Source organism: Hylobates moloch, unplaced genomic scaffold (assembly GCF_009828535.3).
Source record: "Hylobates moloch isolate HMO894 unplaced genomic scaffold, HMol_V3 SCAFFOLD_10, whole genome shotgun sequence".
In the NCBI taxonomy this organism is placed as follows: Eukaryota; Metazoa; Chordata; class Mammalia; order Primates; family Hylobatidae; genus Hylobates; species Hylobates moloch.
Window position 1 is genome coordinate 24,980,569 of NW_026652285.1, and position 12,350 is coordinate 24,992,918.

General features: G+C 55.8%; 1 pseudogene; it reads left to right on the forward strand.

The window, feature by feature from the left end:
- The first annotated feature begins 4,354 nt into the window (after positions 1-4,354).
- On the forward strand, positions 4,355-7,438 carry LOC116475362 (TBC1 domain family member 3B-like; annotated as a pseudogene).
- Positions 7,439-12,350: the final 4,912 nt, after the last annotated feature.

Below are 12,350 nucleotides of genomic sequence, written 5' to 3' on the forward strand. Positions count from 1 at the left end.
TTTGGTTGTGTGGCAGATACTGCTTTACAAAAAAAAATTCTAGTTTTCCTAATTGGGTAACTTGACTGCCTATTAAATGAAGTTTGCTGACAAGATCCTGCCTTTACAAAAAATTAAAAAATAAAAAATTAGCTGGGTGTAGTGGTGCATGCCTGTAGTCCCAGCTACTCAGAAGGCTTGAGCCTAAGAGCTCAAGGCTGCAGTGGCTGAGCTCAAGGAGCCATGATCAAGCCACTACACTCCAGCCTGGGCGATGGAGCGAGACCCTGTCTCTAATAAATAAAAAAAAAAACAGTTTCTGTACAAGAAAGAACAGAATGTAGAGATCAAAAACGCAATCATGTCGTCTGTTCTGGCGGCCTCTAGTGTTCATCTCATGATATTACACAAGCAGCTTCCAGTGTTTCCTTTAGAAGCACTCACAAGACAGGCTCTGACACTAGATTCACCAGGAGCAACTCAACGAAAATTTGGTTTGATGAGAGAAGCTTATTATATTTACATGGAACTAATTTAAACCATGCATCCAATTAACGATCTCTTAGCAAAGGAGGCACATTACCAGTCCCTCCCACATGTCAGGCCCTGCTGTGAGCACTTTATACGTGTTTTCTTGGTTAATGCTCAAGATAGCTCAACACAAGTATTACTATCCTTATTTTGTACATGAAGAAACTGGAGCTCATGGTGATCATTTACTTTACCCAGATGATGGAGAGCTTGGATTTGAACCCAGATCTGTCTGTTTCTGAAGCCCATCTTCCCTCCTCTATGTCTGGCTTTCTGAGAGAAACACAGAAAATTGCAAAGGCCCTGAGGCAGGAGCATGATTGGCATGCTTGAGGCCCAGAGTGGAAGTCTGCATCTGGTCTGGTCTGGTGTGAGCAGGGGAGAGCGGCAGACAGCTCAGGGGAAGAAGAAGGCCCAGGTTCAATGACCTGAGACCATTGCAAGGCTCTAGCTGTCACTCAGAGGAGATGGAGAGCCAGCAGAGGGTCCTGGGTAGAGGAAGGCTCAGCTGTGGCTCAGGTGTTAACCACCCACTGCCCTCTGTCCTCTGCCTTCAACCCTCAACTTTTTGCCTCTCCACTCCACCATGCTGGGTGGGGAGGGCTGAAGTTAGGGAGCACCCATAGATGCTCTGATGCTGGCCCTGGGACCCGGGGTGAGAGTGATGAGGAACTGGCTGCACACATGAGTAGGGCAGCCAGATCTGGCTAGAGAAGCAACACATGCACCCTTTACCTTGGAATCCTCACCCTGGCTCCCTCTGAGTTGCAGGGATGCTGAGCTGGGCTGCCAGCGGACATGGGGCCTGAGTATGCTGACATCTACAAAGGCACTGATCGCCTAGGGATTCTGCAGTGAATCCTCACCACCTAAAGCACCAGTCTCAGCTCAAGGATGGGTTTTGCCCTTTGAAAGGCCTTTCTGAGGCAAGATGTGTCTACCTGGCTCCGGCCAACCTCCTTTTCAGGGCCAGAACTCCTCCCTGGCGCCCCTGCAGGTCCAGCCCATGGTCGTTGTTAGGCCAGAGGTGTGTGGCCCATCTAGGGAGAGTGGCTCATCTAGGGAGCGGGTGGGAATGGAGACAGGGCTAGGTCAGGCCCCTGGGCTCTCAGCAGTTCTGTCTCCGAGTTAGCACAAGAGGAGGGGGGCAGCCTGAGGGTCTGGCCCTGTCCACTTTCTGAGATCCAAGGGTTGTGGCCACAGAGTGAGGGGATGCCTGGCCCAGCCTGGGGGCAGTTGTCTGGCAGGTCTCTGAGGGCCCACCTGCCCATCTTCTTCCCCGTTCCCCACGGGGAAGGGCATGGGGAGAATGAGGGCTGTGGCCCTGGGGAAATGGGGGAGAAGATGGGCAAGGCCATGTTCTGGGCATCTCACGATGAGACCAGGGAGGCAGCAGAGCTTGTGGCTAAAGGCCCTGGATCTGGTGCTGGGAAGGAATCTGGGGCCAGGTAGGAGCCCAGCCTGGAGCTGATCCCTCGGGGGTCATAAGATGGAGAAACAGAGGATCCCAGGGGAGGTGGGGTGGGAGTGAGCTTATGGGCCGTACCACTTCTGAAACGCACCCCAAAGGAGCCGATGGTCTGGTGAGGATGACAGATGGGGTGGGGCCAAAAACACCAACTCACCTGGGACTCATCAGCAGCGTCCCAGCAGAGGGAGCCAGTCAGTCCCCAAGGTTCTGCATGGCTTTCCAGAGACTCTACTTCCAGTTGGCTTGAACAGCACAGTGGGCAGAAAGTGATGGGGGAGACCGACTTGAGGCAGGCAGGACAGTGGGGGAGGACAGTCAGGCACCCCAATCCCAGCTGCTGCAGTGTCTGGGACCAGGCTGAGGGCTGACAGCCAAGGGCTCCAAGAGCCAGGTGAGGCTGGAGGTGGGGCAGGGACGCCATCCTCGCCATCTGTGGGGTCCTCGGTCACCCACCTCACCCTTGGAATCTCCCCAGCAGCCGTCGGCAGCCCAGTAAGAGAGCAGACAAGGCAGGCATGTGAGCAGATCTGGGGAGTCTCACTCGGGGGTTCTGACAGGACAAGGATCAAAGAAGGGCCAGGGTGGCTGGGGAAACATTCACTGTCTCTGGGCTGGACAGGATGGCAGAAATTGGGGAGCAAGCAGGGTGGGTGGCTGGGGTGCAGGGAGAGGCAGGTGGACGCCGGGAGGTCAGACCCTGTGAGGGCTTGGGAATGTCGGATGGGATGGGCCCTGGGTGCACCCTGGGTACACCAGGCAGGTCTCAGGCCAGGCTCCCTAAACCCCAGTGGGGTGATGTGGTCACTCCCTGAGGGACTCCTGTCAGGGCCCGGCCACCCACCCTGGACGGCACCCGTCCCATCTCGGGCTGACTTTTCTCAGCCACCCTGGCCAGGTGATCTCCACTTTCAGTGAAGGTACCTTCCTGTGTCGCCAACTTGTCTGGAGCCTTTAGAATGTCTCTGCTGAGGGCCCCACAGAAGCCCAGGTCTGAACGGATACCCCCAGGGCTACACAGGTACCCCCAGGCCCCGAGTGAGACGCCTTTTATCCCCATCAACAGAGGGCATCTTTTCCCCCCGTGGCTGCCCTCTGTGTCCTGGAGCCACACCCTCTGGCTCTGATTCTGTGCAGCTGACTGTCCCCTCCCTGAGGGTCCTCCTGCCCTACTGCTGGCCAGGCTCCAGCTGCCCTTGGTGCCCACAGAGGGGTCGATGAAGCCCAGATGGCAGCATCTCCCCTTCCCATGTCCCCTGGCCCAACCCCACTTCCAGGAGACGACCACAAAACCCAGCACCCACCCAGTTCTTCCCGCCCTCTGTCATAGCCTCAAAGTCAGCCTTGCCCTCCCAGCACCCTGGCCCAGGAGGCCTCCAGGAGCACCTCCAGCCAGGCTCCAGGGGATGTTCCCACCCCTCTTCCCTAGGGCCAAGGCCACATGGTGGGGTCACCAGGTGGGAGGGTGGGAGGCCTGGTGTTCATGGGCCTCTGCAGCTGCCCAGCAATTCCAGCTGACAGCTCCACATCTTGGGAACAGGCTCTGATTTCATGATGGGCTGGGGGCTTCTCAGGATTCCACAGCCCAAATGGCACAAGGGTCCAGGGGCTCCAAGACCACCAGGAGCATGTGGTACCCACATCACACCCCAAGACCATGAGGTACTCAGTGAGTTTATGGTCCCCTCGACTCTTCCCTAGAGGCCCTGCATCCCATGGGGCCAGAGGAGTGGGGGGTGCTGGAGCCCCTCGTGGGGCTGGTGAAAGGCTGAGTCCCAGCCAGGGCCTGACCTGGGACGTGGGGTTCTCCATGCGCTGGGAGTTGGGTTTCCTTTCCTGCCCTGGAGGAGACAGAGGCACAGGGACAGGGGCCCAGCTCCTGCAGAGCAGGGCTGAGGGCAGTGTGTCCACTGGGAATGCAGGAAGGGGGAAGGTGTTGTGGGGAGCCCTGGACACCACCCAGTGTTCTGCACTTGGGGAAGGGTCTTCAGAGGGCCCTAGAAGAGGGAGGTTTTTAAGGCAGTCCAGGGGGCCCTGAGCACCTCTGTTCCTCCCGTCGGGACATGGAAGGGCTATGCCGTCGAGGTTCCTCATTAGCTTGGCTTCTCCAGAGGGTGATCGATGGGGTAAGGAGGCACAGGGAGACCGTGGCTCAGGAACCCTCCTTGCCCTACTCCCCCAGCCCAGGGGTCTGGTTCACCCCCAGCCCACAGGAGGCTCAGGCAGGTCCCTGTAGGACACACAAGCAAGGCCCTCTCCCCAAGAGGGGTCATCCCCCAGCAGAGGCCAGGGCTCAGGCCCAGCCTCATGGACAGACACCCAGAACCTAACTTGGGAGGGCTCAGGGAAGCCAGACCCAGCCTCCTGGAGACCCTCATGGGGAGGGTCACTGACTCTGGGGGACTGAAGCCCCAGTGGGCCCAGATCCAGCCGCCAGCCTCCAGCCTGGAAGGGCCAGGGCCTCCCGTGCCTGCTATCCCCACCCTAAGCCTGTGGAGCGTGTATTTGGTAGAGAGGAACAGGTGTTGATGCCGATGGCATGAGCTGCCTTTAAGATTCAGAGGAGTAAGTCTACATGTGCCCAGTGGGGCCTGGGGAGCTCTGGGGTCAGACACCGACTGTCCCAAGGGCAGCTTCCTCACACTGTCCCCATGTTTCTCTGCTCCAGCCCAGAAGAAGGTCTGGCCTGGAGGGCAGGGCAGGGCACAGTGACGCCGAGCCCATCCCTCACATGACCCATATGAAAGTCGGCAGTGTGGCAAGCACTTCCCCACCCAGGCCTTCCCCAAACCGCAGCCTCCTGTGCACATCTGGACCCCCTGGGGTGGCCACAAAAGGATCCGGCACCACCCAGTGGGAGACGACAGAGGTGGCAATGGGGTATGGGCTCTGACCCCTCCCAGGGAACTTTCCTGGCCTGATCCTCGCCCTGTCCCTAGAGCACCTCATGAAGGCTTCCAGGTCTGGCCTGTGGGCGCGTTTTCGGGACCAGTTCCCCCAAACCTGGGCCCTGGACGGTGATGCAGTTCTTAGGCACCTTCAGGCCTCTGTGCTCTGCAAGGAAACTACCAGGAAGCATGGGGACCTGCCACCCCCAGGAAGGCTCCAGTACCCGGTCCCCTCACCAAGTCACCTTCTGGGGCAGTCAATAGTGGGGGAGTGCCTGTGACCCCAAACCTGGGCCTTCCTCTTACATCTTTTCTTCCTCCTCTTCCTCCTGGATGTCCTCAGGGCAGGCGCTCAGTGCGTGTGTACTGGTACTCAGTGCTGTGCACGCAGGAGGGGGATGTGGGCGAGACCCTCCAACAAGCCCCTCCCACTTTCTGTTGTCCCGCCCTCCCCCTCGAATGGCCCTCAGGGGCATTGGAAGAGCCAGACCTATTTGGGGGAGCCCCCGCCCCTCCCTGCAAGCACTGACAGACTCAGAGAGTGCCAGAGGACCCTCACTCCTGCACGCCCTTCCAAGGGTGCCAGGAAAACAAGTCTTGAGCCAGGGAGACAAGGGAATTGGTGTCCCTGACTCCCAGAGCATTCAGAGAGAGGGCACGAGTGGGACCCCTGGCCCAGAGCCAGAGCCAAGAGTTCAGCCAGATGTGGAAACAGTCAGTCCTGGCATGGACTGGGCAGCCCAGGAGGGCAGAAAGGGCCCCGTGTCCGGGTCCTCTCACCCACTGTGGAGATAGGTCCCCATGGGAGGTGGCAAGGGGGCTGGGTGACAGCCAAGGCCCCTCCCACCTGAGTTCTGACTAGGGACTGTATCTCAGGCCCAACAGCCCTGGGATGAGGGTGGTAAGGCAGGAAGTCCCCAGCCAGCCTGAACCTTGCCTGGGAGGCAGTCCCAGGAGCCACCTGCCATGCCCCTACAGCTTCCGCACCCCAGGCAGCACACACTCCCTCCCTCTGGGATCAGCAGCCTACAAGCATGTCCTGTCAGGCCACGGGGGCCACACAGAGACCCCGAGGACTCTAGAGACCCAGGTAGGTGGGGCCTGACCCCGAAAGATCTGCATGGGCTCACTGGAGATGCTGACCACATCTGTTTTCCTTTCAGCCAAACCTAAGCAAGGGTCCTCAGCACCCAGGCCTGAGCCGGCTTCACCATGTGGCAGGAAGACCCTCTGCAAGGGGAGTGGGCAGGCCCCTCCAGGCCCACAAGCCCACTTCCAGCAGCACATCTGGTCAGCTTCCCCGCCATGGGTGCCTCCTCCTTTTATACCCTGTCCTGTCCTGGTGGGGCTATCCCAGGGTGTGCCCAGCCTAGCCCCAGCTCAGGGAGGACCTCAGGTTTCCTGGAGGTACCTGCAGTGGAACTCCCTACCTCGACTCCCAACGGACTCAGATGTGGCGAGCCCTTGGTTTCCCCATTATGATTTCCAACAGGGCTGTTGGGCCTGTGTCCCCTCCAAATGTGTCCTGGACAGCCCTGGGACCATGGGACAGACCTAGCCCAGGAAGCCCACGGGGACCTCAACACCAGGCCCTGCCCAGGCCCATCAGGACTAAGAGGGAGATCAGGAGATACCCCCCATTGCAACATGGGCACCTGTATCTGGAAGGAGCCAGGGCGGCACCCACCAGCTTCCCCGCAGCCCCAGATACCTTGGAAGATCCCATTCAATGGGGAAGCTGGTCCCATCAAGGCCCCAAGAGAGAAATGTGAGCACGGCATCCCCGCAGCCCCGGACAGCCAGCAGTATGGACCTGGGGCACAATTCCCAGGCCAAGAGGGGCCTGGCCTAGACTCCAGCCCTGGGAAGAGAGGGGTACCAGGGCTGTGGTGGGCTCCCAGCTGCAGTCAGCATGACCACGCAGGGGACCCTGGCACTGCAGAGCTCTGCACTGTCGCAATTCACCTCACAGAACCGGGGAGAGATCCTGATGCCTTGCAGCCACTGCTGCAGGTGCAGCAGGCACCACCACCACGTGGTACTGCCTTCCAGCTGCCAGTGCAGGCTCTCCTGACAGCAGGGCACCCTGCAGCCCTCGCCTCAGCAGCTCAGACTCTGAAGGTATCTGTTGTTCATGTTCCCAGTGCTCCCACCAAAGAGAATTACTACAGAGAATACCCTTGGTCCTTAGGTGGGCAAAACAGCATGCCCTGTGGATGCAGCCGGCTTCTTTCCCAGCCACCGTGCTTGCTGGGTGGGCCCGCGGAGCCAGTGGCCATGAGACGGGCATGGGGACGGGAGAGGCTCAGCATCCTGCACATGCCCTTGCCAAGGCTCACCAGGCTGACACCACTGCTGAGCGCCCTGTCTGTGGACAACAGACTCACACCCAACCACTGGGATGGCACCATTTCCCGGGAGGACCAGCTGGCCACCTACTGGCAGGCTGACCACACTGCGGAAGGGGCTGAGACTGGCTTTCACTGCACTGAGCCACAGTGTGGACATGCACTTGCCAGCCCTGCAGTGCACACAGCACTGCTTCCGACCAGGGCACCCCATTCACAGCTAGGGACGAGCAGCAGTACACTCCCACCTCAGGGCCTTGGCTCTGTCATCTCTACTTGGAATGTTCTCCGCTCCCTCCAGGCTTCTAGAAGCATCTGGGCCAGGGCTCATGGCTGGACAAGCACCCGAGGCCCCACAACCCAAACAAGCTTTCCATCCTCGTTTTACTTTTTTGTTAAACTTATGAAAATTTATAAAGAAAGTGCACAGCTCTAAAGACATTAACAGATGGAACACATCAGCCCCCAGATCACAAAGCCAACCCAGTTTCTCCCAGCGCCCCCAGCCCAGCAGCCAGTGTTCTGACTTCTGACGACACCATGAGCCTGCCTTTTGTACTTTACACTCATGGAAGGATAACCACCTCGGCGTTTTAAAATAAATGTTTACTTTTGAAATGATTTTAGATATACAGAAAAACTGAAAAGGCATTATAGTGTACTCCAACACCTTCCGTCCAGCTGCCTCTAATAATGACATTTTGCATTACCATGGCACAGTTGTCCAAATTAAGAAATTTAGGCCAGGTGTGGTGGCTCACACCTGTAATCACAGCAATTTGAGAGGCCAAGGCAGGAGGTTCAGGTTCATTTGAGTCCAGGAGTTTGAGACCAGCCTGGGCAACATAGGTAGACCCTATCTCTGGAGAAAAGTAAAAAAAAAAAAAAAAAAAAAGGAGCCAGGCATGGTAGCATGTGCCTATAGTCCCACCTAGTCAGGAGGCTGAGGCAGGAGGATCACTTGAGCCCAAGAGATCCAGGAAGCAGTGAGCTATAATCGCACCACTGCATTCCAGCCTGGGCGACAGAGTGAGATTTTATCTCTTAAAAAAAAAAATTAAGGAATTTAACATGGGTGCAATCCTGTTAACTGAATAATAATGTTAACTATTATTTAAGGTTATTAATGCCGTCATTATATTAACATGGTGAAATTCATTCAGATTTCACCTATTTTTGCTTAACTTCTAGTACCTGTCCCAGGATCCCACCTCAGACTCACCTTCTGTCTTTAGGTCATTCCTCCTTAGCTTCCTCCAGAGGCTTCAACCAAACACACACCTTGGCTGAATGGTAGAGCTGATCGCTCCTGGGCTCCAAACCTCTGCAGCATGTTACCATACTGAGTACCACAGGCAATGGTAACACAGTGGTGGCTATTTGTGTATCTAAACACAGAAAGGATCATAAAAATACAGTATAAATGATAAAAAAAAAATTGGTACACCTGGCCAGGTGTAGTGGTTCATGCCTATAATCCCAGCACTTTGGGAGACCATGCTGGGAGGATCACTTGAGCCCAGAAGTTCTAGACTAGTCTGGGCAACATTAAAAGACCCCATCTCTTTTTAGATATAAATTTTTAGAGATGGTACACCTGTATAGGGCAGCTCCATTATAACCTTATGGGACCACCATTCTATATGCATTCTGGCACGGACTGAAATGTCGCTATCTGACACATGATTGCATAGGTAAGTAATCTTGAGATGATTTAAAGCATATGGGAAGATGTGCTTAGGTTATATGCAAATACTGTACCATTTTATATCAGGACTGGAGCATCTGTGGATTTTGGTATTTGTGGGAGGTGGTGAAACTGATTCCCGACGTATGCGGAGGGACAACTGTAAACATTTCAGACTCCACAGAAGGCTCAATTGCCTGCCCCCTCACCCTCAGGTAAGCTTTCTAAAGTGTTTGTTTCACTTTACCTGCTCTTCCGTGAGCCAGAGGGCTCCATCAACAGCTTGGGCTGTCTCAGAAAGACCTGGATTCAATCCCATTCAGCCACTTAGTAGCTGTGTCACTTTGGGCAAATCATGTAACTTCTCTGAACCTCAGTGTCCTCATCTGTAAATTAGGCTGATGGTGACCCTTACCTCGCAGGGCCCCCATGAGGACTAAGTGAGATGAAAGCTGACACCACAAGTGACACCACTTCTCCCTTTCTCAGACTCAACAGGAAGACGCCTTCACTGCCCAATGCAAAGGTTATGGGGAGGATGCGAGGCTCCAGGGATCCCCTGTCCCAGGGGCACAAACCCTGGATTTTTGCTTCCAGAAATAACCACCTCTAGGATCAGGATGGCTCTCAACTCCCCAAAGCCTGTCAGCCCACCCTAGGTGGCATCTTCAGCAGTGGGGAAGGGGATGCACTGTGCCACCCTCACCCTGGCCACTGTCTGCCCTCATGACTCAGAGCCCAGCTAGGTCCCCAAGCAGAGCAGTGCAGGAACCTGCCTTGGCCCCGGGCTCCAGCCATCCCGGCCACCCCCATCTGCCACCACCCTGTCTCCTCCATCCCTCAGCCCCTGCTTGCCTCCTTCACAGCACAGTGTCCTGACATCTTAGCTCCTTATACAAATCGTCATCTGTCTCCTCAAGGGGAGTACAGCACAAGGGCAGGAAACTCGGTCAATCTGTGGATGTGTCTCTGGTGTCAGGGAGAGATTAAAAGCTCCATATATACTTGCCCAGTGTCTGCGTGCATTCCAAAGCAGGAGACAGCTTTGGAAATGAGAAGAGACCCTCCTGAGGTGAGAGTCCTTAGTTGGCATTTCCCAAGTATTCTTGGCATGCCAGGCACTGAGCTGGACCCATGGACATGTGAGCTCTGGACCCTGTGGGGTGCTGTCAATCATGTACAGGTGGGTCTGCCTGGCTCTGGTGCAGTCACATAGCTCCCTGATAGCCAAGCTGAAACTGGAACCCATTCAGTTTGGCTCTCGCACTGCTCAATGGCTCCCCAGCTGCTCCAAGTGAGAGCTAAAGCCTTGCAGTGGCCTCAGGTCATTGAACCTGGGCCTTCTCTCCCTGAGCTATCTCCTGCTCTCCCCTAGCTCACACCAGGCCAGATGCAGGCCTCCCCTCTGGGCCTCAGGCATGCCAATCATGCTCCTGCCTCAGGGCCTTTGCACGAGCCATTCCCGCTGCCTGGAATGCTCTCTGCCTAGAAAACTGCTTGGCTGACCCATCACCTCTTACAAACCTTGCTCAAACCTTGCTTCATCAATGAGGACAACCCTGGCCATGCATCTAGAAGGCACCTAGCACAGGGTATGTGCTCAATACACAGATGAAGAAGGAAGGGATGGAGAAGAGGGAGGTGGAGGAAGGGCAAAATGCCCATGGCCATTTTTATTCCAGTGATAACAGGTAGCAATGAATACCTAAGGGCGACACAGATGGGGCAAAACCAAAGGTCACAAAAGGCCAACATGAGCAGGGTGGGAGAGTGCAGCTCTACTCATCTGCCCTGATGCAGATTTGGGGACTCCAGATGTGTCGTCTCTGGGCAACCCCTTCTCGGCCCCCTCCCCACTGAGCTCTTCTTCCACCTCCAAGCCTGGCCCATCCTCCAGGGATCCAGGACAATACAGGAGTCAGCTGTGCATCTCCCAGGACACTGGGAAAAGCTGTGGGTGGGGAAGATGCTCAGTGGCCCTTGAAACTCATCTCAGTTTTGCTCCAAATGTGCAGCCCTGCCACTCCTGTGAACAGGAAGAGTCCTGGAATGAGAACCCAGACACTGGGCCCTATTCCTCTTGACATCTGAACATCTTCCCCATCCAAGCATTTCCCAGGGTCCTGGGAGATGGACAGCTGTCTCACGTATTGTCCTGCTTCATCTGTGTATTGAGCACACACTCTGTGCTGGATGCCTTCTAGATGCATGGCCGGGGTTGTAGTCCTCATTGACGAGGCAAGGTTCGAGCAAGGTTTGCAGGAGGTGGTGGGTCACCCAAGCAGATATCTTGGCAGAGAGCATTCCAGGCAGTGGGAATGGCTCATGCAAAGGCCCTGAGGCAGGAGCATGACCGGCATGCCTGAGGCCCAGAGGGGAAGTATGCGTCTGGCCTGGTGTGAGCAGAGGCAAGCAGCCGACAGCTCAGGGATAGAAGTCCCAGGGTCAATGGCTGAGGCTGTTGCAAGGCTCTAGCTTCACTCAGAGCAGCCAGGGAGCTAGCAGAGGGTCCTAGCCAGAAGTGGGCTCAGCTGTGGCTCGGGTGTTAACAGGCCACACCACACCAGCGGGGAGGAGAGGGGAGCCAGCTGGCTGGTCCAGGTAAGTAATGAAGGGTGCTCAAACTAGGTGGGAGAAGGCAGGTGGTGAGTAGTGTCACCTCAGGATCATTGTAAAGATGTCACCTGCATGATTTGCTCATGGACTTAACGGGGATGGGGTCTGGAGGGAAAAGGACAGTCCAGTCCACAGGCCCTATGAGCCACATAGGAGCCAGAATGAATGGGTTTTAATTTCAACTCAGCTAGCAGTGAGCTGTGACTGCACAGGAGCCGATGCAAACTGGACAGACAGGGACATCCTCCCTGGACTACTGTCCCATTCATCCATCCATTCATCCATTGGCCCACCTCTAGTACTGTCCCAACTACAGCCCTAGCAAGCGGAGACAACAAAAAGACCAGTTTTCCAGCTTTGTGGTCTTGGAAGAAGTTGCTACCAGTATGAGGAGAAACAATCAGTTTCCTCCAGGATCCAGAGAGCATATCAGCCAGCCTCAGGGTCAGGAAAGGAGCTCGGCGTCTCCACCAGCTAGACAGGCCTGCAGTAGGATGGGGCTGGGGCTGGCCATGCAGATCACTTGGGCCTCATGAGGGGAAAGAAAGACCAGTGGGCAGAGGAAGAACATGGGGGCAACTGGTGGCCTCAGGAGAAGGCACCTCAGAGAAGGGGTCTGTCTTAGTTTGTTTTCACACTGCTATGAAGAAATACCTGAGACTGGGTAATTTATCAAGGAAAGAGGTTAAATTGACTCACAGTTCAGAAAACTTACAATCATGGTGGAAGGCAAAGGGGAAGCAGGCACCTTCTTCACAAGGCAGCAGGAGGGAGTGAGTGAGAAAATGAGGAAGTGCCATGCTTTAAAACCATCTGCTCTCCTGAGAACTCAC